This window comes from Dendrobates tinctorius, unplaced genomic scaffold (assembly GCF_039654945.1).
Source record: "Dendrobates tinctorius isolate UK_male_01 unplaced genomic scaffold, ASM3965494v1 ptg000151l, whole genome shotgun sequence".
NCBI lineage: Eukaryota > Metazoa > Chordata > Amphibia > Anura > Dendrobatidae > Dendrobates > Dendrobates tinctorius.
In genome coordinates this window covers 15,104,542-15,110,000 of record NW_027361818.1, presented here as the reverse complement: position 1 = coordinate 15,110,000, position 5,459 = coordinate 15,104,542, and positions in this window count along the sequence as shown.

Here is a 5,459-nt window from a genome sequence, read left to right as displayed (position 1 = left end):
CGTTACTTACCTTTCACATGTAGCGATCCTGACGTCCTCCCGCCCGCGTCCACGCGTCGCTCGTCGGCGCCAGCAGGAAGCTCCTGACGAGAAATGCAGCCGCCCGATCTCGCGTGATCAGCGATGGACAGCGGGGGAGCCGGCCGGAGGTAAGTATCACACATAGCTGCTGCGTCACCAAATCGGTCATGCTTTAGCGATATTGCTAGCGATCTCGCTATGTGTAAAACCCCCTTAAGTCTGTAATAGTGACTTGTACATAGTGTGTGTTTATCTGTGTTTATCGTTGTGCTCATATGACAATTGTGTATTGTATTCTCTAACCAGTTTGTTGACCTCGAAGGTAGGTATGGAAAGGCTGTGAGGGTGGACTGAAAGACTGTGGGTAAATCAAAAATAGATCACATGCCTGGGGTATAAAAAGACTCAAGAGTCAGAGAACAGATCTCATCACACAGACCTACCAGTCAGACATTCTGCAAACACTCAACGGATGAGAGGACTGCAGCAAATTCATCATGGCTCCACCACGAGGGAAACAGATATATGATTCTAGAGGAATCAAGCTGGGAGTTGTCGGCTCCGGTTGGAAGGACACAGTTCTGATCCAGTGACCATCTCTTAACCATGGACATAAATCCAACCAAACAGAAATAGGAAGCCTAGGCCAATATGGAGTTAAAATTAGTCAATTTTATTTACCATAATTAAAAAAAATATCCATAAAATCATTTTTCAATGGAGATTAACGTCACGAAAAATATGCTGTTCACCAAATGGCAACATATACCACAATAATCAGATTTTGTAAATGAACTGTCCAAAATAATGAAATCAGTCTGCACAAATCATAATTAAGGCATATATATACATTAATATACATTAATATGCTCATAAGGTAGTATCCAAATAGATCATATCCAAAAAAAAATTTTTGAGTAGAAAAACAGCTTTTTAATTAATCACACAATAAAGTCAATGTGGCCCCAGCCTACATGTGGTTAAAAAAATAAGCTACTAATTAGCATGAGGCTCATGAATAATAATCTTTATTTTTATATAGCGCTAACATATTCCGCAGCGCTTTACAGTTTTTGCACACATTTTCATCACTGTCCCCGATGGGGCTCACAATCTAATTTCCCTATCAGTATGTCTTTAGAATGTGGGAGGAAACCAGAGTGCCCGGAGGAAACCCACGCAAACACGGGGAGAACATACAAACTCCTTGCAGATGTTGTCCTTGGTGGGATTTGAACCCAGGACCCCAGCGCTGCAAGGCTGCGGCACTAACCACTGAGCCACCGTGCTGAATCATTCAAAAGTATGCCTCCCACTGCAGAAAGGTGTTTTTTACTAGTGCTAAGTAAATAGTACACTATAAATCATAAGGATTTAGCAGAGAAGTTAAATGTGGTTTTAAATGTATATATAAAGAAAAAATGCCTGCAGAAGTACAGGGCAAAAATGGACGAATGGCCTGAAACACCTGCTAATGAAATTCAGTGTGCAAAAAAACACCTGCAGCGAAATATGGTAAATGATCCAAACACAATTCTAATTCAGGGGTATAATACATTAGGTATATGATTGCTAGAGTTGAGCGATACCGTCCGATACTTCAAAGTATCGTATCGGATGGTATCGGCCGATCTTTAAAAAAAGTATCGGTATCGCCGATTCCGATACCGGAAGTCCCATTCAAGTCTATGGGACTTCCGGTATCGGAATAAGAAAAACCCTTTCCTGCCCTTGTACAGCCTCTCTGGGGTCTGTACGGGCCTTTCGGGGGGCTGTGCCGGCCTGCCAGGGGGTCTGTGCAGGCTCCGGTGGTCTGTGCCGGCCTGCCGGTGGTCTGTGCAGGCTCCGGGGGGCTGTGCCGGCCTGCCGGGGGGCTGTGCCGGCTCCGGGGGGCTGTGCCGGCCTGCCGGGGGGCTGTGCCGGCCTGCCGGGGGGCTGTGCAGGCTCCGGGGGTCTGTGCAGGCATCGTCCGATGGGACTACAAGTCCCATCGGGCGATGCCTGCTACCATGACAGTGATTGACACATTAGCCAATGATGGGACAGTAGTAGTCCCATCATCCGGCTAATGTGTTAAATGTAAAAAAAAAAAAAAAAATTACATGCTACATACATACAACGTGCATACTACATACATGCTACATTCATACTACATACTACATACATGCTACATACATACTACATATATACTACATGCATGCTACATACATACTGCATGCTACATACATACCACATACATACTACATACATACTACATATATACTACATGCATGCTACATACATACTACATGCTACATACATACCACATACATACTACATATATACTACATGCATGCTACATACATACTACATGCTACATACATACCACATATATACTACATACATACTACATATATACTGCATGCTACATACATACTACATATATACTACATGCATGCTACATACATACTACATGCTACATACATACCACATACATACTACATACATACTACATACATACTACATGCTACATACATACTACATGCTACATACATACTACATATATACTACATTCATGCTACATACATACTACATATATACTACATGCATGCTACATACATACTACATGCTACATGCATGCTACATACATACTACATACATACTACATGCTACATACATACCACATATATACTACATACATACAATACATTCATACAATACATACATAGACATACAGTACATATAACATAGAGTAACATACTTACCAATACTTGTCACATTGTTCCCCGAAGCCATTGTCGTCTACGGAATAAATATTAACATAACAAACCACAAAAATACTCACCCACGATCCGAAGCAGTCCACGAGTGTGTCCCACGACGATCTTGGGTAGAGAACGGCAGCATCAGATGATGCTGCCGTTCTCTACGGGCTGCAGGAATCCAATGACGGAAGGTAGGTAGCCTTCCGCACTGTATTCCTCCGCCACTTAAAAAAAAAAAGTCCCTAGTCTCACTTTATGCCATTGCTGTGTGGGAATTTCCCACACAGCAATGGCATAAAGTGAGACTAGGGACTTTTTTTTTTTAAGTGGCGGAGGAATACAGTGCGGAAGGATACCTACCTTCCGTCATTGGATTCCTGCAGCCCGTAGAGAACGGCAGCATCATCTGATGCTGCAGTTCTCTACCCAAGATCGTCGTGGGACACACTCGTGGACTGCTTCAGATCGTGGGTGAGTATTTTTGTGGTTTGTTATGTTAATATTTATTCCGTAGACGACAATGGCTTCGGGGAACAATGTGACAAGTATTGGTAAGTATGTTACTCTATGTTATATGTACTGTATGTCTATGTATGTATTGTATGAATGTATTGTATGTATGTAGTATATATGTGGTATGTATGTAGCATGTAGTATGTATGTAGTATGTATGTAGCATGCATGTAGCATGTAGTATGTATGTAGCATGCATGTAGTATATATGTAGTATGTATGTAGCATGAATGTAGTATATATGTAGTATGTATGTAGCATGTAGTATGTATGTAGCATGTAGTATGTATGTAGTATGTATGTGGTATGTATGTAGCATGTAGTATGTATGTAGCATGCATGTAGTATATATGTAGTATGTATGTAGCATGCAGTATATATGTAGTATGTATGTAGTATATATGTGGTATGTATGTAGCATGTAGTATGTATGTAGCATGCATGTAGTATATATGTAGCATGTATGTAGCATGTAGTATGTATGTAGTATGTATGTGGTATGTATGTAGCATGTAGTATGTATGTAGCATGCATGTAGTATATATGTAGTATGTATGTAGCATGCAGTATATATGTAGTATGTATGTAGTATATATGTGGTATGTATGTAGCATGTAGTATGTATGTAGCATGCATGTAGTATATATGTAGTATGTATGTAGCATGTAGTATGTATGTGGTATGTATGTAGCATGTAGTATGTATGTAGCATGCATGTAGTATATATGTAGTATGTATGTAGTATATATGTGGTATGTATGTAGCATGTAGTATGTATGTAGCATGCATGTAGTATATATGTAGTATGTATGTGGTATGTATGTAGCATGTAGTATGTATGTAGTATGTATGTAGCATGTAGTATGTATGTAGCATGCATGTAGTATGTATGTAGTATGTATGTAGTATGTATGTAGTATGTATGTAGCATGCAGTATGTATGTAGTATGTATGTAGTATATATGTAGTATGTATGTAGCATGCATGTAGTATGTATGTAGCATGTATGTAGTATGTATGTAGTATATATGTAGTATGTATGTAGCATGTAGTATGTATGTAGTATTTTTTTTTTTTTTTTTTTAACATTTAACACATTAGCCGGATGATGGGACTACTACTGTCCCATCATTGGCTAATGTGTCAATCACTGTCATGGTAGCAGGCATCGCCCGATGGGACTTGTAGTCCCATCGGACGATGCTTGCACAGACCCCCGGACATCAGCACAGCCCCCCGGCAGGCCGGCACAGCCCCCCGGCAGGCCGGTACAGACCCCCACAGGGTGCACAGACCACCGGCAGGCCGGCACAGCCCCCCGGCAGGCCGGTACAGACCCCGGGCAGTCCACACAGCCCCCCGGCAGGCCGGCACAGCCCCCCGGCAGGCCGGCAGAGACCCCCGGAAGGCCCGAAATGACGGCGCATCATGATGCGCACACACCGCGCATCATGATGACGTCAGGCCGTCAATCAACTGAACTTCCGATTCCGATGCCGAATTCCGATATTGAAAAAATATCGGAAGTCGGTATCGGAATTCCGATACAGCAAGTATCGGCCGATACCCGATACTTGCGGTATCGGAATGCTCAACACTAGTGTTGAGCATTCCGATACCGCAAGTATCGGGTATCGGCCGATATCAGCGGTATCGGAATTCCGATACTTAATTCCGATACTTTTTTCATATCGGATTCCGGGATCGGAATCGGAATAGGAAGTTCCCATCATGCTATGAGCCTGCTTGCTTTGATTAAGCCAATGGGAATCCTCCGAAGTGTGGGCACATCCTGTTAGGCATGTAGGCATGTTAACTATTGGCATGGCTGTGATTGGCTGCCGAAATGATGTCATGATGCACTATAAAAGCCACCGCAGCCGCCATTTCTGGTCACTCTGCTGTGAATTCAGTTAGGGACAGGCTGCTGTAGAAGACTGTGAGGGACAGTTAGAAATAGCGATTCTAAAAACAATATTGTGCTTTATCCAGGCTACATAAACCACCACTGTAGCTTGCTTTTCCCTAGCAGCGCTGTTTTCACAGCTGTCTGCAAGGGCTGTGTGAGTGCAGCTCACGCTGTGGAGTGGGTCCTGCAGCCACGTCAGGCTGTAGGCCACCCAGTGTGATCACTGCTGCCTCATACATCTTTTATTTTTTGAGCTGCATTTTTTAAATAAT